The sequence below is a fragment of the Balaenoptera borealis genome (genome assembly GCF_965194805.1).
Source record: "Balaenoptera borealis genome assembly, chromosome: 11".
Lineage (NCBI taxonomy): Eukaryota > Metazoa > Chordata > Mammalia > Artiodactyla > Balaenopteridae > Balaenoptera > Balaenoptera borealis.
This window is the reverse complement of record NC_138868.1, coordinates 36,940,487-36,966,274: the sequence shown is the minus strand read 5'-3', so window position 1 is coordinate 36,966,274 and position 25,788 is coordinate 36,940,487. Positions and strand designations below refer to the sequence as shown.

Below are 25,788 nucleotides of genomic sequence, written 5' to 3'. Positions count from 1 at the left end.
TATGTAGCAGTAGTTAACCAATACAGTCCATCAATAGACTGTAATATGTTATTATATGGTAAACCATACTACAAAACTGTTATAAATGGTGATATGATCTATATTTACTAACATGAAAAGATGTCTATTCAATATAGTTAAGTGAAAGAAATAAGATTTCAGAACACTATCTAGGTACAATTACACACACAAACATACATACATAGATGTAAGAAAGGATGTTTTGCAGTGCTTATTTCTCGGGGGGGGCAGTCAGGAATCAGGAAAAAATTTTTTTTCTTTTCTCTATAGTTTTGTTTATTGTTTGATTTTATTTTTCAAAGAGCATCCACCTGTTTTATAATCGGAAATAGGGTAATGGCAATGATTATCATATGTACTGAGAGAACAAAAAGATAAGCCTTTGTAGAATAAAGAGAGATGCAGTTAGAGAGGAAAAGAGGAGCCCAGATTACATGCAGCCTTGAAAGGTGGCTAGAGTTCAGATTTGATGTATAAAGAATTAGAAGTAGACATAATAATAGTTAGCATTGATTATTGCTTATGCTAAGTATGCCGGTAAGTGCACTGTCTAACTTGGTCCTCATAGCAATCTTATGAGGTCAGAGTTTTAACTTTCCTTACTTTACAGAAAAAGAAACTGAGGTTCAGAGAGGATAAATAATTTGCTGTGGCTCACACAGCTTGGACCTGAACCCACGTCTGTGTCCAGAGCTCATCTTCTCTCCAGTGTACACGCTTATTCTCATTGCATGGCTTTGAGCAGAAGGAGGACATGGAGGAGTGACCAGGAAGCACCAGGTATGGAATCCAAATACCTGAGGGACTGTGGATAAAGGATAAGTAGAGAGTGTTAGAGGATAGGTCACAGAATCAGCCAGAATGAGAGGTCAGATCCTACCCCTGCAGTTAGGAGCTGAGTAATTGTGCACCAGTTACTTAGGCCCCTCCAGCTCCAGCTCTATCCTTCCATGAAAACATAGAATAAATAATAAATGCCTTCTTCCTGCTCACAGGAATTACTTCAGTGCCTGGCACAAAAGACACCAATAAATGATTGCTGATATTTTAACGTAAGTAAAGGCACTTTGGAAACTGTAAAATGCCAATCAGATACTAATAGTTGCTATCTGTAATTTGAATGATCACAATAGTTAAAGGAAATTGATCAAGTCAGCTGAGGCGAGATTGGAGTCGCCTGAGAGACGGCTCGCCTGACCTGTGAGTGTCCTGATGGGCTCGGCGACGGGCTGGCAGTGGGGATGCCTGTCAGGCAGGGGAGACATTCCAGTGGAAGAAGCCACAAGAATTGGCAACTGGCTGGTAACTGAAGATGCATGAACGTGACAAGTTTAAAAGGCTACCAAGGTTTCAAACCTGGAAAAATAGTGATGATCTTGATGAAGAAAGCTTCATTCTCAATTTGTGGGAAATGTTTGAAAAGTCAGGGAAAAACTCTCTGTGAAGGATTTGTTCATTCATTCATTCATTCACAAATACATATGGAGCAGTTGCCATGTGCCCGGCACTGTAGTCTACTCAAGCAGATTATTGCGCGTGGTAAGGGCGGCGGGAGACAAATATTAATCAAACAAGCACACAAATCAATGTAAAATATGCCTCTGATACAGGGGGTGATGGAAGCACAGAGCTGGAAAATGCTTCCTGAGAAAGTGATGATTCAGCTGAGCTCTGAAGGAGAGTAGAAACGTGAACAGAGTTTGGCTCAGGCTGTCACTTTGTAGATGCGCAGATTAGCTATCCCAGAGGCCATTTATATCCTGCCATGTAAATCAGAGGTTCTCAAACTTGAGTGTGCACTTGAATCATGCTGAGGGCTTCTTAATACACCAGCTTCTGCGCCTTCTCCTCAAAGTTTCTGATTCCGTGGGTCTGGGTGGGGCCTGAACACGGGTGCATATCTAACAAATTCCCAGGTGACGGTGATGCTGCTGATCTGGGGGCCACCCTTTGAGAACCGCGGCTCTAAATGAACAGCCACACCACCTCTTGCCAATTCGTAGTTCAAAACATGAGCAACTTCTAACAAATGTTTCCCAGGTTGCTCACCACAAAAATCAATTTCCAAAGTCTTTGGGTTGAAATGTTTTTACACCAGGTTGAGTGTTAACATTACATGTTCAACCTTTCTCTTTACTGAAAAAAAATAAAAAAACAAAAAACCACGGCTGTAATCGTAGAATCGCCCTGCAGTTAGCTCTGGGTGAACAAATGTCAAAGCCCTGCAAACAACTCTAATGGAATCTTGGAAGGGAGAAGATGAGTGCCTGGCCTCTGAGACCGTCCTGAGAGGCAGAGGGCTGTTTGAGTGCAGAGCCAGGCAAGACACATGCTGGGGGAAGTGGGCTGGTTTGGGATGATCCTGTAATTGACGGCATAGGAATTGTGTTCCTTGGAGGTTGGGAAAAGGGGAGCCTGCCAGCCACCAGCTACTAATATATTTTAATACTTAACCAAGAAAAACAGTCTTTAAGATTACACAAGTCATGCACAACTATGTCACCTTTCTAAACAAACCAAAGCAGTAAAGATAAGGCCTCTGCAACACTGATTCTTCTCTCCCTTTCCCCAGAACTAATTTATATTGTCAATTTGGCATTTATGTTGCCAGGCTCTCTTCTATACAGTTTCTATGGGAACAATTGATTACTGTTTCCTGTGATGGTATCATACTCTCTTGTTCCACAACTTACCCTTTTTTCACCCATGGGTATGTGCTATGGATTTTTCCATGTCAGTTCATATCTCCACCAGACTCTTCTTAATTTTTGCATATTACTGCATAACAGAACAAATGAGGTTTATTTATAGACCAGCATTGAAGTGGCTTCCTCTCCTTCCATTTTTTGTTGTTGTTTTGTCTCATTTCTCAATGATGACATACAGTGCCTGAGTCACCATTCTTTACGTGCCTCCCTATAGGCAGGTGTGGGTGTTCCTCTAAAGGACAGATTGAGAAAGAGAACCACTGAGTCCCAGTATTTGAAGGTGTTTTTTTTTTTTACCTTTTAACAGATATTGCCAAACTGCCTCCCCCTCCCACTAACAGGGTCACTGCTTGTCCCTTCATCAGGCTGCTTGTGTCCCAGGTCTCACACAGTCCCATGAAAACAGCTTCTCTAGCTTCTGCCTGTCCTGTAGGGCTCAGACACGGGTCTATGGGACCAGGCTGGGGATCCAGAGGTGAGCAGACACGCACCCCCTCACCTCCCCAACCCCGTTTTTCCCCTTCAACTCCAGCCACATTTCAGGATTAGGAAGCCCAACTCATCCGTTCATCACATGGACAGCTGAATCCCATTTTTAGGCTTTAGCTGAGACCTCTGGTGTACTTGACAGATAAAGGGCCCGCAGGAATTTTACTATTGCTGATGCCTGCACTTCAGAAAGAATCATTTTCACTGGGCCTGAGAGATAGCCCTGCGGTTTTCATTCATTCTCAGGACTTAGCCCTTGTGGCCCCAAAGACTTCCTGGCATCCCTCCTCCAGTCAAGTCAAGAGCTCTTTTTGATCTTCAGACAGAGGCCTGTGGAGGATCTGACTCCTGTCTGATTCGGTTGCAGCCATTTATAGTGCTGCCACGCCCATCAGACTGGCTGAATCGAGAACAGATGATCCTGCCTGCCTTTAAATTCCCAGTTTACTGCCTGGCGCTTTTAGGCACACAGAAAATGTTTGTGCAGTGATTGAATGAGGTAATGAGACATTGAGATCTTCTGGAAAGCGGAACTATCACTAGCAGATGGGTTCAAGCACAAACCGGCTTAGCAAGGCAGGTAACACGGAGGCCTCTCAACACGCGCTGGGTGATGTTTGTCCCTTTCTCTAGGCTGTGCGCTCATGACAACAAAGACTCCTTCCTGCTTACTGCTGTATCCCCATACCTAGAACAGAGCTTGGGACAGGTAGGCCCTCCATCAGTATTTATTGAATAAATGAACGAACTCCAGGTATATTTCCATCTGTCTTCTCTTTAGAGACACTAACTAGCTTGATTTTCTGGTTTTCTTCCCCTCCTGGGGAGGGCATGGAGCTAATATTTCTTCCCCCCTCCTAACATGATGGTGTATTGCAGATGCATTTTTGCAGATGTAAGCTTGAACCTCAATGTAGGTAAACCAGAAGTACACCCCGGAGAGCTGTCAACCAGAGTCATGATAAGCTGTCACCCAGAGTCACAGTGCTACAGATGGGCTGAGGGCAGATGAGAATTTGGTCACTGAACTGAAACTGTAGGGCAGAAGGTAGAGGGTATTATGCTATATATATATATATTTTTTTTTTTTTTTTTTTTGATGTAGTGCTTTTGTAAGAAGTGGCCCATGTACCCAGAGAATGAAGATAATGTAAAAATCACTACAGATCCTGCACTCCTAAGTCAGCCACTGTTAACATGATGATGAACATCCTTGCAGGAATGTGTCTAGGCACATGCATGCCTGTGTGTGTGCGTGTATTAGGTTATGTTTAGCTACAAATGACGGGCAACCAAAATAAAGATGATGGAAACGTGATAGCAGCTCATTTCTCTCTCACCTGCAAGTCTTGGTGGGTGGTTCGGGACTGGCAAGGTTCTCCCTGGTGTCAGTCATCCAGGCTTATGCTCTCTTGTCATTGTATTGTATATGGCCTCCACCTCATGGTCCAAAGGACAGCATCTGCATTCTAGAAAGCAGAAGGAGGAAGGAACAAAAGAGAGGTTGAGAGAGAGAGAGAGAGAGAAATGCCAAAGGAATACACAATATTTCTGCTTATATCCCATTGGCCGGAACTAAGGTACATGGCCATACCCAGGTGCAGGGGACTTTGGGAAATGTAGTCCTTGTTCTGGCAGCCATGTGCCCAACTAGAAATCTTATTACCATGAAAGAATGGAGAAATGGATATCCAGGGGTATCTGGCAGTCTCTGCCATAATGTTTATGCAACGTTACTTAACAGGATCAGAGAGACGGTATAATATAGATTACAGGCTCTGAAGATGACTGTGGGCTGAAATCTGGCTTCACCACTTACTTTTCAGTTTACTTGTTTATAAATTAGGGATCATAACAGAATAAACCTATTTCATAGGACCAATGTGAGGATTGAATGAGCTAATGTATGTAAAAGGGCTTAGCATGGTACCTGACAGTAAGCTCTCAGCACGAGTTATTAATTAATCTCCTGCTTTTTTTTTTAACACTCACCAATATAATATGGATAAGGTTCTGTGTCATCACCTGTAAATTTCCTTACATTATCCTTTTCAGTAGCTGCACAGGATTTCATTATGTGGCGAGAACATAATTTATTTAACTAGTCCCTCATTGATCACCATCTTAGGTTGTTCTTAACTTTTTGCCTTTATCAACAATTCTTGCATCCACATCATTTTGTACTTGCATGAATATCTCCTTAAAGTAAATTCCTAGATGTGGGATAAATGGGTCAAACTTAGCGCATATTTTATATGTATTGACATATCGCCAAATGTAGGTATCATTAACAGCTGATTTCTGAGGATACTGGAGTATTCCATTTTGACCACAAGTTTTTGAGCACCTACTACATGCTGAGCCTTGTGCTAGTTGCTACAGAGAGTCCAGAGATAAATAAAGCATGGCCTGCCATTGGCAAGGAAGTAACCAATCAGGATTTGTGGATAGGAAATTCAGGATGCTACAAGTGCTGGTGACCCAGGGCTTGAGAAGGTTTCCCTAAGGAAGTGCTATTTCACCTTGAACCTGAGGCCCAAAACGTGTGGGTGTGGTGGGAAGGGGAGAATTGGAGAAAGAGAGCATATTCTAGTGGAGAAGGAATGTGTGTTGAACAGTATAATGTAGAGGTGAAAAGCATGCATTCTACAGCCAGAGTGTCTAGGTCCAAGTCATGGCTCAGCCACTTATTACCTGAGAAAGACCTCTATGCCTCAGTTGACTCATCTTTACAATAGGGATGATAGTAATAGTAGGGTGGTTACGAAGATTGAATAAGTAATGCACAGAAGTACTTAGAAGAGCTCCTGGCTGATAGAAAGCACACTGTGTCCGTTATTAATACTTTCATCCTGCCTTTGCTTAAAAGTCTTAACCCAAGACTGTGAGAGTTCAACAGTCAGCACCAAAGCCCCCTCTTCATTTTCCCCAATGTTGAACTCATCCTTTCAACAAATATTACTGAACACCTCTAAGGGAGATGGTGTAAGCAAAATACTCCCAGACCCAGGCTTCAAGGAACAAACTGTTTGGTGGTGAAGATATTTTAAATGAAAAATCCCACACAAACAGAAGCCCAGTTAGCTACAAAGCAATCTGTGCTGTTTCGAGAAGCACGGGGTGATCTGTAAGAGCCTGTCAGGGGCTTTTTCAGTGAGGACACGCCAAAATGACAAAGAAACCAAGACCAGGGGGATGGGGAGGCTTCAGCCAGGTGGAGAGGGTGAGGGGAGAGAATAGACCAGGCAGAGGGAGAGCTTATGGAAAGACCTTGAGGAGGGATGTCTAGCACATCAGAGGAAATAGGGGGGGGAGCGGTGGGGTGGAGGGAGTGAGGGTAATGGGCGGAGCTAGTGGGGGGAGTGGTCAAGGGTGAAGTGCAGAAGTAAGCAGGGCTGGGTCACATGGGGTCTCCAGCTTTCAGATAGAGGCGATCCCTGGACTCTAACGGTGAGTATGGAGACGGAGTCCCCTCACGAGCAAGTGTGTAGCCCCTCCAACGTCTTAATTCCTGCCAGCCAAAAGGTACCTCCTGTCCAGTAGCTCCTCAAAAGTTTTCTTGCCCTTGGCTCCCAAAGAATCCTGAGACTCAGCAGAAAAGTTCTCCACACGAGCACTTTTTCAGGAAAAAAAAAAAGAGCATTTAATGAACACCTATTATGGGCCAAGGAATGTCCTGAGCCTTTTACCCATCGTACCTCATTTACTGCCCAACAATCTGCGAGATAAGTAGTATTACCACGAAAACAGAGACTCAGAGAATGTAAGTAACTTGTCCAAAGTCACACAGCTATCAAATAGTAGAGTAGGTTTCTGAAGGCAAAGTCATGATTATTGACTCTGTGTTGCTCTGACCGTGGGGCAGGCATGGCCTGTTTCACACCACCAGCTTCTTAGAGTCTCAGGAAGCCACTTCCCTGTGCAGTGTGATACATTTTCAGGCAGCAGTGAGCTGAAAATTACGGAAACCTCTCTTCAACCAAGTGTAGAGTTCATTAAGCTGCAGGGAGCTCTTATTATCTTCAAATATTTCAAGGCAGCTCTCTGCTCCAGGAATAAAGGAAAGAACTAATACCCATCCCCAAAAAGGTGAATGAAAGCCTTTGCTAACTAAATATTGCAGACGAGCATCTTCCTCATTTGGCTGCAATTACCTCAGTCCCAAGTTACATCATTGCTAGTGAAATGATTAACAAAATAATGGTAATGGTACCAATGGTAAATTAAATGGAAATAAAAGGAGCTCAGTGTACTGTTCAATTTCCCACTTGGAAAATTTCCTAAGTTGTGTTCTTCAGCTTCCCACTGGGAATTTCCACATGTAAATAAATATGCCTGATTGAAACTGCAAACCCACTCTTCCGTGCGTGGCTAACACTGAACTGGAAGCCTGGGATTGCTTCTCTCCATCCCAGGGCTAATGTCAGTGAAGATGGATTTTCCCCTCATGAAATGTTCTAATGAATTATGTAAATAGAGACAAACACCTTATAGGACTGACCTCTGCCATGGAATATGACAAGTTGGACTATATCTGAATTGAAAACTTTTGTGCTTCAAAGGAGACCATCAAGAAAGTGAAAGGACAACCCACAGAATGGTAGAAAATATTTGCAAATTATATATATCAGATAAGAGGTGTGAATCCAGAATATATAAAGAACACTTACAATTCAACAACAAAAAGATGAACAACCCAATTTAAAAATGGACAGAAGACGTTTGTATGGTCAGGCCATTCAAGATGGCTGTTCTCTTGCTCTCTGTACGTCCCCTGCTTGACCAGTCCCACTTCACTCACATGACTATCCAATTCTCTTAATTATAGAGCTTAATTAGTCCCTGGTAACTAATGATGAGCCCACCTGATGTCAATTCCCCCTGTAAATGGTAGCCTCCTTCTCCCCCAGTAGCAAAGACTGCTGCCATTCCTGCCCATGGTCTGCCACACACAGTAGGGTGTCCCTCCAGGACCATTTGTGTAAGATCCCCTGTCCCATGAACCACTGATGTTTCTGTTGCTGTCTCCAGGCTCTTTATTTGGTCTCAAGGCTCGGCAACTACTAAGGCTTACAGGCCTGTGGAGTGCAGCCCGACAACATTTCTCCAAAGAAGTATGCAGGTGGCCAGTACAAAAGCACATGAAAAGATGCTCAACATCATTAGCCATCAGGGAAATACAAATGAAAACCATAATGAGACAGCACTTTATACCTACCAGAATGACTATAATAAAAAAGACAATAACAAGTGTTGGTGAAGATGTGGAGAAATTGGAACCTTCGTACATTGCTCGTGTTCATGTAAAATGGTGCAGCCACTTTTGGAAAAGTCTGGCAGCTCCTCAAAGGATAAACATAGAGTTACCATAAGACCCAGCAGTTCCAATCCTGGTACCTAAGAGAAATGAAAAAGTATGTCCACACAAAAACTTGTACATGGATATTCACAGCAGCAATATTCATAATAGCCATAAAGTGGAAACAACCAAATGCCCATTGACTGATGATGAATCTTGAAAACATTAGGCTAAGTGAAAGTCAGTCATAAAAGACTACATATTATATGATTCTATTTTTATCAAATGTTTAGAATAGGCAAATCTATAGAGACAGAAGTAGGTTAGTAGTTACCTAAGGCTGGGGGACTGGGGGGGTGGGCAGGGAGGAACTGGGAAATGACTGCTCCTGGGTACCATTTTTGTGAGGTGGGGTGATGAAAATGATTCAAAATTAGATTATGGTGGTGGTTGGTCAACTCTGAAAATATACTAAAAACCGTTGAATTATACACTTAAAAAACTAAATAGTCTGGACAAGATGATTTGTTTGGATCTTGCCCAATTTAACATTTTCTGGATGAGAAGCACATCTTGGAATGGAGCCAGGCCCTACTGGAAAAGAATGACCCTGCCCATGTAAGTGCACCAAGAAGGGAGAAGAGGTGGATAACTTTGCCTGTGCACGGTGACAGGATCCCATCCCTGGACCATAAACATTAGCTAATTCACAAGTTATCTGCTGCATATGCAAATTGGTCACATGCTTAATAACCACTAATGCTTGATAGGATACTTGCCATATGCCTGGTCCTAAGCACTTTCCATGGATCTCATTTAATCCTCACAACAGCCCTATTAAGCTTCAGATGAGAAACTGAGGATCGGAGGGTTACAAACATAGGAAGTTGAGGGATCAGAAGCAAATACAGTTTGACCAATGGCCCAAGGCCTGTGGTTCTAACCTCTCTCCATGCTGCCCAGCTTTCTCTCTACATCCACCTGGGTGTAAGGAAAACGTGTGCTTCATCAGCAGTGAGCAAATAACTGAGTTAAAAATAACCTTATCATTTCTTGCTACAGTTCTTAAAAGCGGGGGTTATGATCATTTCATTTTTTAAAAGCCCTGAATTCAGCTTTCTCGCTGCTCTGGCAGGTACTGCTGTTTGCTTGCAAGACACACACTCCTGGCTTCCCAAGGCTAGATGTGCACTGCTTATCTAAACCAGGCTGACTGTTCTCTCTTCTTTTTCCTTTGCAAATGTCTGTAATCCAGCAGCTTCCTGGCGGGCTCCAGGAGCTCCGGATTGCTCTACACCTGGGAAGTTTGCTACGGAAGCCTTAAAGGAGCCAGATTTTGAAGCGCCAGCTATTTGTTTTTCCTCTCACCTCCAGCCATAATGCTTTGTTTACAACCTAGTGATTGTACCACAGCCAGTGATTCCTCCATCATAAACGCAAGAAAATGACTGGGAATGAGGAGAGCAGTAGGAGATGTGAATTGTGCTGCCGGCCTTTGCCCCAGCTATCCTGACATCAGAGCCTGGGCTGCGGGGCGCTTGCCTCTTGCCCGCCTCTCCCTGCTCACACAGGTGGCCCAGCTCTTATGCTGCTATCAAGCGGGGCCCAGGCCAAAGCTCAAACCCAACAGAGGCTGCACAGAAAGACCTGAATGTCTGCTTATAACTGAGAAACACCTCTCAGTCCAGCTTTGGAGCTTGCCATGGATATATGGAAGGCTGGTGCCCAGGTCTCGGAAAGAACTGCCAGGCTGCATACAGGCATTTGGGCCTCCACCACGTGGACAGCCCCACAGGTGAGGCGAGGCTGCCATCCTGCCCAGATCCCCGCCCTCATCCCTGCGCAGCTGCGAGCTAGGAACGCTCGCCGGTTGCCGGGGCTCAGTGGGCTGCCGTGGGCACCAGAGGCCCCTTCGGAATGATGCTTTCTTTGCAGATAACTAGTACTTGTGTGAACGAATTGCCAAGGTCTGTGTTTTCTAAAGATTCCAAAACCTGAAAACCAGAGTTGTATGATGACCTCACCTGGAGTATCAAAACAGCCCAGAGCGCTGGATCCCTGCCCCTCCACATACCCCACTTCCAGTGAGGGCCCCCTGGGGGTGCTGAGCCCAACCCTGGGATTCCCTGTCTACCACAGATTTAGGGGTGGTGGAGAGAGAGTCCCAGGGCCATGCTTGGGAAGGTATCCTGCATGGCCTGATCTCCCAGGGTCAGATTTACTTCTCCAATGAATGTTCCTTTCTTCTTTAGCAAGGCAGCCTGAAGAGTAAGTAGAGCCTGACTGAGCACAGAGCCAGATCCAAGGACAAATCTACTGTCTCCAGTCCCTGCAAGGAGGGCCAAGAAAGCAGCGATAAACGTAAGGAGATGGCGATCATTCTGTTTTCCAGGACTCCATGGAGGTAAAGTAACAGGCATACTCTGATAAACCACCTAAAGTGGGTGCAGGTGGTGAGACCTTCCAAAAGCACTGCCTGAGTAACAACAGGTAAGTGCTGCCTCCTGAGCTGGAAGCGTCGGTGGGAAGAAAAGTCTGGGCCAGAGCTGCTTGGGTCAGGAAGGAGAGAGATGGAGCTCTGCTCTCCGTCTCAGCCATTTCCTGCACGGCTCAGACTCTTCTCTAAACGACTAAAGAATGTCTGATTGAAGAGGCGTCTAATTATCAGGCTCCCAGGATCCCCCAGGCCTGGTCTGGCTGTGTGGCTGGTCCGTCCCCCTGCTCCCCAGCCCTTTTCCAGGCCTCCCTTTCTGCATGTGGAGAAGGTGGGGCTGGACCACATGGGTCTCTCAGGGTCGGGCCTGCGGGGTCAGCCTGCGTCTGTGCTGTGATTCACTCTGAAACCCAGGTTGAGTAATAGAATCTGAAGCTCTTCCTGTAATTTTCATGATGGTTCCCTTGGGTTTGTTTATCCCTCTCAGTCTCCCTGATTCTGGCCTGAATCTGAATCTAGGCCACAGTTTGATGATCAAAGCACATGGTGCAAGACAATTGCTTAGATTTGCTGTTTGCTTCAAATCTGGATTACAGTTGCCCTTCTAATTAAGCCTCTCAGAGCACAGGATTTAAAAACTCACAGGTGTCAAGGTCCTTAAAAATCACCAGTCCTTCCCAATCGGTCCTGAGACTCCCTTTCTATAAAAAAAAATATTTTATAATACCCTCTTTACTAACCTGAAGTGAAACTCATAAATAATATAAGCCGCCTGTATACATAATTTTTAAAAATCATTATTATATCCTTATATTATATAATAATGATCCATGGCACAATGTGGATGAACCTCAAGAAACATGCTAAGTAAAAGAAGAGAAACACAAAAGGCTATATATTGTATGATTCTATTTATGTGAAATTTCTAGAAAAGACAAATCTGCAGAGAGAGTAAACAGATCAGTGGTTGCCTGGAGCTGGGGGTGGACATGAGAATTGACCGCAAACAGACCCAAGGGAACATTTAAGGAGGATGGAAATGTTCTGAAATTGCATTGTGGTGATGGTCGCCCAACTTGTCAGTTTTACCAAATCACTGAATTGATTAAAACCTTATCTGAATTGAACACTTTTAAAGTGAGTGAATTTTATATTATGTAAATCACAACTATTTTTTTTTCTTTTTTTTTAAATTTAGGGAAGGCTCTTTTATTTATTTATTTATTTTTATATTTATTTTTGGCTGTGTTGTGTCTTCGTTTCTATGCGAGGGCTTCCTCTAGTTGCGGCAAGCGGGGGCCACTCTTCATCTCGGTGCGCGGGCCTCTTCACTATCGCGGCCTCTCTTGTTGTGGAGCACAGGCTCCAGACGCGCAGGCTCAGTAGTTGTGGCTCATGGGCCTAGTTGCTCCGTGGCATGTGGGATCTTCCCAGACCAGGGCTCGAAGCCGTGTCCCCTGCATTAGCAGGCAGATTCTCAACCACTGCGCCACCAGGGAAGCCCCTTTTTTCTTTCTTATTGAAACATAGTTGATTTATAATATTGTGTTAGTTTTGGAAATCACAACTATTTTTTTTAAATGTACTTTATCCTTGCTTTACATGGTAACTCAATTTTTAAAAAATTCGGTGTATGTATACTGGTTGTGAAAAAAACAAATTGTGTTCATATTTAAAGCAGAGCTAGATTCCAGAGTCAGAGAACTATGAACAAGTTCTTCATCTACATGAGTGTCCAGTAGGACACAAGACAGTTGTGTAGGGTATGGGATAATTCTTCACTGTGAGGGATTGTCCTGGATACTGTAGGATATCTAACATTCTTGTCCCCTGCCCACTAAATTCCAGAAGCAGCCTCTAATCATTGTAATACTGAAAAATGCCCCTATAGAAGTCCAGATCACCCCCTAGGAAGTGGCTTCACCCCCATTGAGAATCCCCGATGTTGTCCAGCATCACATGGGGAAACTGAGGCCAAGCGAGGGGCAGAGACTTGCCTGGGGGCACAGAGTGAGCTGGTGCTTAGCTGAAGTCAACCCAGACGTCCTAAATCAGACTTCAGAGCTCTTTGGCCTGTACCAGGCCTTTTCACTCTTGCTTGTCTTTCTCTCCCGACTTCGCCGTCATTCTGGTACCTAACATGTAAACAGCTCCATCTCATTCAGACAGGGGGCCAGAGCTTGTCACTATTATGCTAGCTCATGAAATTCACCCACAGGGAATCCAAGCCTCGGTGAGTGTGTGAGCCCAGGAATATCAAACATCCACTATACAGACAGCTGCTCCCATCCATTCCCATGGTAGATATTGCTAATCAATGATGACGTGCTTACTCTCTGAGACTGAATGCAGACTCTGCCTCTTTCTCAAGGCAGCCATTGTCAATTACCTGAAACTTACAGAAGAGATAAATCAAGTTACTATCCTAGGGGTGCTGTGTCTAAAGAAAGGAAATAGGCTGGGTGCAGACCTGAAACAAAGAGCCACCATTAGTCCAAGAAGTTCAATGCAGGGGAGGAGGAGAAGGCTTCTGGGCGTGATAAACAAAGGAACAGACCAAAGTGAAAGACGAGACAAGGACACTGGAAACAACACTTCAGGCTTTGGTTGAGGCAGATGGGTCCTGAGAGAACAGATGCTCAGTAACTGCTTGACGAATGACCACCGAGAGAAGAACAGGGACTGTCTGCCCTGGCTTCATAGCAACCTCTTGGTCAGAGCCCAGGGAGGTGTGTGCTGCTCCCCAAAGTGAGGCTGGAATCCGGAGGCCTCTGAAGCTGATCTCATGGGCTAGACTCTCTGGAGGGTCCTTGCCCCTTATTAGAGGTAATTCATCCGGGGCCCAAGGAGTTCCCCAGCACAGCTGGAGGCAATCACAAGAACACGTTCCTCTTAAAAGGCAACCAGAGAGACTCACGCAATGTCTAAAATTTGGAGAGTAGAGTCTAGTAGCCAAGTGCATGGGCTTTGGAGTCAGACAGACCTGGGTTTGGATCCCAGTGTTGCTAATTACTAGCTTTGGGATCTCAAATTGCTTGACTTCTTGGAGGTCATTTTTCTCTTCTCTCTGTGGGATCTAATTCACAGAGTTTTGTGAGGGTTAAATGAATAGACATTCATTTGGCTTTTCAATATCCATTCATCTCTCTCGCTATTTAAAAGTAGCCATGCAGTTTAGTTAGGATGGCCTGCATCCTAGGCTCCAAGGATAGACCATCACTGATCTACCCACTCAGGATAATCCCAGCCCTGTTGCTACACTGATTGGTTCAGGGATGAGTTACCTAGGCTATGCCAACCAACATGTGGTTTTCTCCTGGTTAGTTCAGTTTAGTTCTGTTAGAATAAATCCAGAAGTGTTGTTTGATGGTAGGAAGAGGTCTCTCTCCTCTCTCTCTCTCTCTTTCTCCTCCTGGATATGAGTGAGGGATTGTGTGTCCTCAGCTTCTGCCAGAAGTCATTTCGCATCCAAGTCATTTCACAATCCAGCCTGAGGAAAGCAAACACATGGAATAGGGCAGAGCCAAATCACAGAGAAACCAAGCCAGACCCCTGATCAAACTTTACCTGACCCAGTCTGATCTGTCCCTGAACTTTTAAAGCAAAATTTGGGTTGGAATTCCTGTTACATTTAAGTGCTCAACAAATGGTAGCAGTCAATCCTATTAGTATTATGATCAAAAGGATTACTAAGTAAAGCCAAAAAAAGGGTTTGACATTTTCATTACAAGATACAGTACGATTTTCCCAGTGGTATTCATTTATTTCACAAATTCATCAAACAAATTAATTCAACAAATAATGATTGAGTTCCTACTATGTGTCCCGCCTGGTGATAGGTGCGAGGTTAGAGTGATGAGCAAGACAGGCTTGGTACTGCCAGATGCTCAGATCCCATCCCCACGCCTCGGAGAGGTCTCCTTCTTGCTGAGCTGGAAGGGAGGCTGCTTGTTCACAAACGTGTTCATATTTAAAAGGAAATGAAAAATGGTCACACATGTAGAAGCTCTACATCAAAGTCAAGTGGTTCTCAGCGTGAAGATGGCAGGACTTACTCGTATCTCTTCCTGCCTTCACGCACTCCACTTCAGCCAGGCACACCCTCCTCACCTTCCTCTTGCTCTTCACCTTCATCTGCCTTCGAGACCCCACCGGAAACTCTATAAGAGGCTTCCTGGCTGATGTAGATGCTTGCTTTCCTCCTCCTGGGACCTCACATCTGTTTTTCTTTAGATCTCACCCTGCTCTTGTAGTCACTCTGGGTCTCCTAGCTGCCAGCTGCCCACTCTTCTAGATGATCGTCGCCTTGCCTTGCCCTCCAGGCTCTGAACCCTTAGTTTGCATTTACCACCATGATTTCCAAACTACTGCTCTGTCCCAAGGGCCTGCTGTAAACCTGCTGGTAGTCCCACTTGCCCAGAGGTGTTTATAGGTGGTTTAGAGGTGATTTATCTGAAGATAATTCAATTCCTATGGTTTTTTTTTTTTTTTTTAAGATTTTTTGATGTGGACCATTTTTTTTTTTTTGGCTGCGTTGGGTCTTCGTTGCTGCGCGTGGGCTTTCTCTATTTACGGCAAGCGGGGGCTACTCTTCGTTGCAGTGTGCAGGCTTCTCATTGCGGTGACTTCTCTTATTGCAGAGCACGGGCTCTCGGTGCACGGGCTTCAGTAGTTGTGGCATGCGGGCTCAGTAGTTGTGGTACATGGGCTTAGCTGCTCCGCAGCATGTGGGATCTTCCTGGGCCAGGGCTCAAACCCGTGTCGCCTGCATTGGCAGGCGGATTCTTAACCACTGCACCACCAGGGAAGCCCCTGGACCATTTTTTAAAAAAGTCTTTATTGAATTTGTTACAACATTGCTTCTGTTTTATGTTTTGGTTTCTTGGCGGGGAGGCATGTGGGATCTTAGCTCCCTGACCAGGGATCGAACCCACACCCCCCGCATTGGAAGGCAAAGTCTTAACCACTGGACCGCCAGGGAAGTCCCCTCAATTCCTATGTTTTTGTACCTAAATTCCTGACTTCTAGTTCCTGGCTCCTGGCCTTGACTTACCTGGTGCCTAAATAAATTCCTGCCATTAACAAAGGAGCTAGTGCCTGGTCCTAACTCAAAAGTTATGTTGTAAAAAGGGGAGGGGGGCGGAAATGCTACATTGCTATCCCATCTTCCCCAGCACTGCTTTTCCTTTTATGATATCAATATATATTTAAAGCAAAAAAGTAGCACATGCTTAGGGGAAAAATTCAAACAGTATAGCATTTGGTAAAGTGGAAAGTGAAAGCCTTCCCTCCATTGGCCCTTAGTCCCTCACCCCAGAGTCAGCCATGCTACCAGTTGGCTGTGTTGCCCAGACCCAAGGTGGTCCCTGGGCTCCAAAGGCAGGTTGCCTGTATTCAAACCCAGCTCCATCATTTAGTAGCCATAGACGTTGAACAACCCAGCTAACCTCCCTGTGCCTTGGTATACTTATCTATAAAACTAGGATAATAACAGGGCTTGCTTTTGAGGTTACTGGGGGAAAATATTTTTTAATTTCAGTAAAGCACTTAGAATAGTGATTGGCACATGGTTAAGTGCTTAATCAAAGTGAATTATTATCTACCTCTTTTTTAATAACAGATATTAGGGTTCTATGGTGTGGATGTCTTTTATTATAACCCAATTGGTTTATACATTCACTAACTAGTTTCTCCAAACTCAGGATCCAATACCGAGAAGCTGGGGCCACATGGAACATCAAGAATGTGTGGTTTTGGTTTTCTAACTTGGAACCCAGTGACATCAGAGCTTGCAGGGGTTCACGTGCTGGCCTGAAGATACTGTAAGAAACCATTTTCTAGCTGGGGTCACTTCTTCATTCTTCTAGACCTAATGTTCTCAAACCAGACACCCTTTCCTTCCTCCCAAGTTCTGTGTCTGGGGTAACCAGCACCCTGGACGATGAGCTCTGCTCTGAGCTTAAATTACTACCAATTAGAATTAGAGCAGTTTTTCTCTCTGCTCTTCAACATGCTGGGCTGGCAGTACTGTGGCTTCCCAGCAAGTTAAAGTGATCACAAGTATCTTGGAATAGGTCTCTTTCCTGGAGAGAAAGAAGGGAAACAACACAAACCAGATGGATCTAAATTGAACACACTTTTCTCGGCACTTAATTTCCCTTACACAGAGCGCAAAAGGCATTTTGATGGCCTCCTGGGAATACTTCCCAAGCAATGCCTGGAGTTTTAACCATTTGACAGCCGTTAACCATGTTGAGCCTCATGGGGCTTAGCTCCCCACCCACCAGTGAAGAGCACCATCAGAAACTACCATTTGCCCTGGGAAAATGTCCTATAAGTAGCACCAACAAATCTTCCCCCCAATAAGAGCAGGCCACAAGCAATGCTGACAGCAGTGCTCGGCAGAGCCTTGATCTGAAAATGCCGAGGAGAAGAAAGAGAAAGACCCAAGAGAGCCCCTTGGAAGCAAATTTTCCATCTTCCTCAGTTAAGATGTCCATGCCTCTGTTGTTCCTTTTTGTTGGTGGCACTATTCCATAGCACTCATGGGGTTAAAGGCAGATCAATAGGAGGTGGAGTTCCCAGACATTGTTATTCTTTCACCTCTCATATCTAATCAGCTATGGGTCAGGTCTATTCAATGATGGGTCTTCCATCCATCCCACCTTGTGCATTGCTAATGTGTATTTCCTGGTTCAACAAAGTGTATTGGAACTTTTGGGACTTCGTTGACACTCAGCTAAGGGCACAAATTCTAACAATTGTTGACCTCCAGCAAGCCACTTAACTTTGCTGAGTCTTGGTCACAACAGTTTAAGGAGGAAACCAATGCTGAATGCAACATTATTGTAAAGATTAAGTGAGAGTCGCATTACAAGTGCCCAGTGCTGCTGATACCTGCTAGATGCTCAAAAAATACCTGTCAGGCTGATGAAGTAGAAGTGAATGGAGACTTCCGGTTAAATGTGGTGGAAATGACATGTATGTGTAATTTTACTCCTTCCCCAAACCACAATAAAATGGTAATACAGGGCTAAAAACAAGTGTAAATGTATAAGGACACAGAGAACGAAAACAGCATAGCCTTGATCTGTGTGACCTATAATTCAAAGGGAACAAAAAAGAAAGCTTCATTGTAACACCTCTGTATCAGTTATCACTTGCATAACAAACCATCCCAAAACTTAATGGCTTAAAACAAATATCATTTTATTTGCTCACAGTTGTGAGTCAGTGATTTGGGCTGGGCTCATACAGGTGGATCTTCTGCTAGAATTAACTAGCTCACCCATTTGCAGTAAGCTGGGAGCTGGTATGACTTAGGGCTGGGCTCTGCTGGGATGGTTTATCTTCTCCCTCCACGTGGTCTCACCATCCAGGAGGCTGGCCTTTGCTTCTCCACTTGGTGGGCTCCGGGTTCCCAGCAGCCAGAGGATAAGACCCAATGCACTAGCCTCTGCATGCCTCAAATTTGCTAATATCTCATTGGCGAGTCACAGATTCAGTGGCCAAGCCCAGACTCAATGTGGGAGAGATCTACACAAGGTCACAGATACCTTGGTTCATTCCTGCAACAGTCTACAACAACCTCTGAAGCACGTTTACCATCTTTCCCAATTAAGATGATCATGTGTGTGTTGCCTCTTATTAATAGAGATGCTATCCAATGGTGCTGACAGAGTCAAAGCTAGATCAAAAGAGATCAAAAGCAGGTGGACAAGAAAGACCAGCTTAGCAGACCAGAGAAAATGGAAACCAAAGCCTGAAATGGGGGACTGAAGGAAGCTGGTTCACTCTATAGAACCCTAGAGATTCAGAAATTGAAGCTACCAAGTATCAATACATCTGAAATTCAGAGTACAGGTGGGGCTAAAAACAGAAGAATAGGCTAAAAGTCTGTGTGAGAGGCACTATCTTGACCCTCTGCATCTTTGTTCCTGCCCCACACAACCAAGTGAATACCTTTCCATATCCCAGGATTGAGGTATACTCTGTGGAGAGGTAAAAATGGAAAGATTCTTATCTTGGGATACCAGGCATTGCTAAAGGTGGGGACACCATTTTGAAAACAGGGAGATTATCCAATTGACAGTAAAAGAACATTAATGAGAAAATTAGATAATTCCACAACTGATTAGTAGGAATTCCGAAGAGCAAGAAGACAGAGAAAAAAGGAAGTGAAGAAGTTATCAAAGACTTCAATACATTTCAATAAAATTTCCCAGAACTTAAGTAAATGAGTTGGAAAAGACCCACTGAGTACTTTGTGGAATGAATTTAAAAAGAAAAAACAGAACTAAGGCAAATCATTGTGAAATTCAGGACATCAGGGGTAAGAGAAAATCCTAATGGCGTCCACAGAGAAAAGATCAAACAAACAACAACAATGAAAACAGGTGACATACAAAAGTTCAGAAATCCACATGGCATCAGACTTAATGACCACAGGAGATGCTAGAAGATAATGGAGCAATGCCTTCAGAATAATGAGTGGAGAGGAGACCTTCAAGATGGTGGAGGACTAAGCCATGGAGATCGCCTTCCCCTCAACAAATACATCAAAAATACATCTACATGTGGAACAACTCCTGCAGAACACCCAGTGAATGCTGACAGAAGACCTCAGACTTCCCAAAAGGCAAGAAAATACCCACGTACCTGGGTAGGGCAAAAGAAAAAAGAAAAAACAGAGACAAAAGAATAGGGATGGGACCTCCACCTCTGGGAAGGAGCTGTGAAGGAGGAAAAGTTTCCACACACTAGGAAGCCCCATCACTGGCAGAGACAGGGGGGAAGCTTCAAAGCCATGGAGGAGAGCACAGCAAAAGGGGTGCGGAGGGCAAAGCGGAGAGATTCTGGCACAGAGGATCGGGACCAACCAGCACTCACCAGCCGGAGAGGCTTGTCTGCTCACCCGCCGGGATGGCTGGGGGCTGGGAGCTGAGGCTCGGGCTTCAGAGGTCAGATCCCAGGGAGAGGACTGGGGTTGGCTGCGTGAATACAGCCTGAAGGGGGTTAGTGTGCCATAGCTAGCTGGGAGGGAGTCCGGGAAAAAGTCTGGACCTGCCAAGAGGCAAGAGACCAATGTTTCGGGGTGCATGAGGAAGGGGACTCCTTCCCCGTCTGCCCACAGAAGGCAGAGCACCACCTAAGTGAGCTCTAGAGACGGGCATGAGCCATGGCTATCAGCTCGGACCTCAGAGACGGGCATGAAATGCTAACACTGCTGCTGCCACCACCAAGAATCCTGCATGCAAGCACAGGTCACTATCCACACCACAACCCCACACCCACCCCAGGAGCCTGTGCAGCCAGCCACTGCCAGGGTCCTGTGATTCAGGGACAAATTCCCTGGGAGAACACACGGTGCACCTCAGGCTGTTGAAATGTCATGCTAGCCTCTGCCGCCACAGGCTCACCCTGTATTCCAATTATGACTACCGTACCCCTCCCTCCCCCTGTCCTGAATGAGTAAGAGCATCCCTGCTCAGCCGCTGCTTTAAGCCCCTCGTGTCTGGGCGGGGAACAACTGCCTGAGGGTGACCTACACTCAGAGGTGAGGCCAAAACGAAAGCTGAACCCCAGGAGCTGTGTGAACAAAGAAGAGAAAGGGAAATTTCTCCATGCAGCCTTAGGAGCAGCGGATTAAATCCCCACAATCAACTTGATGTACCCTGCATCTATGGAATACCTGATTAGACAACAAATTGTCCCAAAATTTAGGTAGTGGACTTTGGGAGCAACTGTAGACTTGGGGTTTACTGTCTGCAACTGATTTGTTTCTGATTTTTATGTTTATCTTAGTTTAGTGTTTAGGGCTTGTTATCATTGGTGGATTTGTTTATTGGTTTTGTTGCTCTCTTTTTTTTAAATTATTACTATTTTAATAATTTTTAAAATTTTATTTATTTATTTATTTATTTTTTATTATTATTTTTTTCTCCCTTTTCTTCTGAGCTCTGTGGCTGACAGGGTCTTGGTACTCCAGCCTGGTGTCAGGCCTGAGCCTCTGAGGTGGGGGAGCCGAGTTCAGGACATTGGACCATCAGAGACCTCCCGGCCCCACATAATATCAATCGGCGAGAGCTCTCCCACAGATCTCTGTCTCAACTCTAAGACCCAGCCCCACCCAACAGCCAGCAAACTCGAGTGCTGGATGCCACATGCCAAACATCTAGCAAGACAGGAACACAACCCCACCCATTAGCAAAGAGGCTGCCTAAAATCATACTAAGTTCACAGACACCCCAAAACACACCACCAGACGTGGCCCTGCCCAGCAGAAGACAAGATCCAGCCCCACCCACCAGAACACAGGCACCAGTCCCCTCCACCAGGAAGCCTACACAACCCACTGAACCAAACTCACCCACTGGGGGCAGACACCAAAAACAATGGGAACTACGAACCTGCAGCCTGTGAAAAGGAGATCCCAAACACAGTAAGTTAAACAAAATGAGAAGACAGAGGAATATGTAGCAGAAGAAGGAACAAGGTAAAAACCCACCAGACCAAACAAATGAAGAGGAAATAGGCAGGCTACCTGAAAAAGAATTCAGAGAAATGAAAATAAAGATACAAAATCTTGGAAATAGAATGGAGAAAATACAAGAAATGTTTAACAAGGACCTAGAAGAACGAAAGAGCAAACAAACAATGATGAACAACACAATGAATGAAATTAAAAATTCTCTAGAAGGAATCAATAGCAGAATAACTGAGGCAGAAGAACAGATAAGTGACCTGGAAGATACAATAGTGGAAATAACTACCATAGAGCAGAATAAAGAAAAAAGAATGAAAAGAATTGAGGAAAGTCTCAGAGACCTCTGGGACAACATTAAATGCACCAACATTCGAATTATAGGGGTCTCAGAAGAAGAAGAGAAAAATAAAGGGTCTGAGAAAATATTTGAGGAGATTATAGTTGAAAACTTCCCTAACATGGGAAAGGAAGTAGTCAAGTCCAGGAAGTGCAGAGGGTCCCATACAGGATAAATCCAAGGAGAAACACGCCAAGGTACGTATTAATCAAACTATCAAAAATTAAATACAAAGAAAAAATATTAAAAGCAGCAAGGGAAAAGCAACAAATAACATACAAGGGAATCCCCATAAGGTTAACAGCTGATCTTTCAGCAGAAATTCTGCAAGCCAGAAGGGAGTGGCAGGACATATTTAAAGTGATGAAAGGGAAAAACCTACAACCAAGATTACTCTACCAAGCAAGGATCTCATTCAGATTTGATGGAGTAATTAAAACCTTTACAGACAAGCAAAAGTTAAAAGAAGTCAGCACCACCAAACCAGCTTTACAAAAAATGCTAAAGGAACTTCTCTAGGCAGGAAACACAAGGGAAGGAAAAGACCTACAATAATAAACCCAAAACAATTAAGAAAATGGTAATAGGAACATACATATCGATAAATACCCTAAATGTGAATGGATTAAATGATCCCACCAAAAGACATAGGCTGGCTGAATGGATACAAAAACAAGACCCGTATATATGCTGTCTACAAGAGACCCACTTCAGACCTAGGGACACATACAGACTGAAAGTGAGGGGATGGAAAAAGATATTCCATGCAAATGGAAATCAAAAGAAAGCTGGAGTAGCAATTCTCATATCAGACAAAATAGACTTGAAAATAAAGACTATTACAAGAGACAAAGAAGGACACTACATAATGATCAAGGGATCAATCCAAGAAGATGATATAACAATTGTAAATATTTATGCATCCAACATAGGAGCACCTCAATACATAAGGCAAATGTTAACAGCCATAAAAGGGGAAATCGACAGTAACACAATCATACTAGGGGACTTTAACACCCCACTTTCACCAATGGATAGATCATCCAAAATGAAAATAAATAAGGAAACACAAGCTTTAAATGACACATTAAACAAGATGGACATAATTGATATTTATAGGACATTCCACCCAAAAACAACAGAATACGCTTTCTTCTCACATGCTCATGGAACATTCTCCAGGATAGATAATATCCTGGGTCACAAATCAAGCCTTAGTAAATTTAAGAATATTGAAATCGTATCAAGTATCTTTTCCAACCACAACGCTATGAGACTAGATAATAATTACAGGAAAAAAAACTGTAAAAAATACAAACACATGGAGGCTAAACAATATGCTATTTAGTAACCAAGAGATCATTGCAGAAATAAAAGAGGAAATCAAACAATACCTAGAAACAAATGACAATGAAAACACGATGACCAAAAACCTATGGGATGCAGCAAAAGCAGTTCTAAGAGGGAAGTTTATACCAATACAATCCTACCACAAGAAACAAGAAACATCTCAAATAAACAACCTAACCTTACACCTAAAGCAATTAGAGAAAGAAGAACAAAAAAACCCCCAAAGTTAGCAGAAGGAAAGAAATCATAAAGATTAGATCAGAAATAAATGAAAAAGAAATGAAGAAAACAATAACAAAGATCGGTAAAACTAAAAGCTGGTTCTTTGAGAAGATAAACAAAATTGATAAACCATTAGCCAGACTCATCAAGAAAAAAAGGGAGAAGACTCAAATCAATAAAATTAGAAATGAAAAAGGAGAAGTAACAACTGACACTGCAGAAATACAAAGGATCATGAGAGATTACTACAGGCAAATACATGCCAATAAATGGACAACCTGGAAGAAATGGACAAATTCTTAGAAAAGCACAACCTTCTAAGACTGAACCAGGAAGAAATAGAAAATGTAAACAGACCAATCACAAGCACTGAAATTGAGACTGTGATTAAAAATCTTCCAACAAACAAAAGCCCAGGACCAGACGGCTTCACAGGCGAATTCTGTCAAACATTTAGAGAAGAGCTAACACCTATCCTTCTCAAACTCTTCCAAAATATAGCAGAGGGAGGAACACTCCCAAACTCATTCTATGAGGCCACCATCACCCTGATACCAAAACCAGACAAAGATGTCACCAAAAAAGAAAACTACAGACCAATATCTCTGGTGAACCTAGATGCAAAAATCGTCAACAAACTACTAGCAAACAGAATCCAACAGCACATTAAAAGGATCATACACCATGATCAAGTGGGATTTATCCCAGGAATGCAAGAATTCTTCAGTATACGCAAACCAATCAATGTGATACACCATATTAACAAATTGAAGGATAAAAACGATATGATAATCTCAATAGATGCAGAAAAAGCTTTCAACAAAATTCAACACCCATTTATGATAAAAACTTTCCAGAAAGTAGGCACAGAGGGAACCTACCTCAACATAATAAAGGCCATATATGACAAACTTCCAGGCAACATCATTCTCAGTGGTGAAAAACTGAAACCATTTCCTCTAAGATCAGGAACAAGACAAGGTTGCCCACTCTCACCACTATTATTCAACATAGTTTTGGAAGTTTTAGCCACAGCAATCAGAGAAGAAAAAGAAATAAAAGGAATCCAAATTGGAAAAGAAGAAGTAAAGCTGTCACTATTTGCAGATGACATAATACTGTACATAGAAAATCCTAAAGATGCTACCAGAAAACTACTAGAGCTAATCAATGAATTTGGTAGAGTAGCAAGATACAAAATTAATGCACAGAAATCTCTTGCATTCCTATACACTAACAACGAAAGATCAGAAAGAGAAATTAAGGAAACAATCCCATTTACCATTGCAACAAAAAGAATAATATACCTGGGAATAAACCTACCTAAGGAGGCAAAATACCTGTATGCAGAAAACTATAAGACACTGATGAAAGAAATTAAAGATGATACAAACAGATGGAGAGATATACCATATTCTTGGATTGGAAGAATCAACATTGTGAAAATGACTGTACTCCCCAAAGCAATCTACAGATTCAATGCAATCCCTATCAAACTACCAATGGCATTTTTCACAGAACTAGAACAAAAACTTTCACAATTTGTATGGAAACACAAAAGACCCCGAATAGCCAAAACAATCTTGAGAAAGAAAAACGGAGCTGGAGGAATCAGGCTCCTGGACTTTAGACTATACTACAAAGCTACAGTAATGAAGACAGTATGGTACTGGCACAAAAACAGAAATATAGATCAATGGAACAGGATAGAAAGCCCAGAGATAAACCCACGCACATATGGTCACCTTATCTTTGATAAAGGAGGCAAGCATATACAGTGGAGAAAAGACAGCCTCTTCAATAAGTGGTGCTGGGAAAACTGGACAGGTACATGTAAAAGTATGAAATTAGAACACTCCCTAACACCATACACAAAAATAAACTCAAAATGGATCAAAGACCTAAATGTAAGTCCAGACACTATCAAACACTTAGAGGAAAACATAGGCAGAACACTCTATGACATAAATGACAGCAAGATCCATTTTGACCCACCTCCTAGAGACATGGAAATAAAAACACAAATAAACAAATGGGACCTAATGAATCTTAAAAGCTTTTGCAGAGCAAAGGAAACCATAAACAAGACGAAAAGACAACCCTCAGAATGGGAGAAAGTATTTGCAAACAAAGCAACTGACAAAGGATTAATCTCCAAAACATACAAGCAGGTCATGCAGCTCAATATCAAAAAAACAAACAACTCAATCCAAAAATGGGCAGAAGACCTAAATAGACATTTCTCCAATGAAGATATACAGATTGTCAACAAACACATGAAAGGATGCTCAACGTCACTAATCATTAGAGAAATGCAAATCAAAACTACAGTGAGGCATCACCTCACACCAGTCAGAATGGCCATCATCAAAAAATCTACAAATAGTAAATGCTGGAGAGGGTGTGGAGAAAAGGGAACCCTCTTGCACTGTTGGTGGGAAT

At 43.4% G+C, this 25,788-nt stretch overlaps 1 protein-coding gene across 1 annotated transcript in view; it reads left to right on the top strand.

Moving 5' to 3' along the window:
- The window catches only part of PRMT3 (protein arginine methyltransferase 3), a 179,166-nt gene that overhangs the window by 151,100 nt on the left and 2,278 nt on the right, over positions 1 to 25,788 (top strand). Inside the window, exons 17-20 of the mRNA XM_082342441.1 lie at positions 632 to 1,073; positions 9,773 to 10,312; positions 10,770 to 11,007; positions 16,654 to 16,773. The gene's annotated coding sequence lies outside the window, so the exon portion shown is untranslated. The remainder of the gene's footprint in view (positions 1 to 631; positions 1,074 to 9,772; positions 10,313 to 10,769; positions 11,008 to 16,653; positions 16,774 to 25,788) is intronic.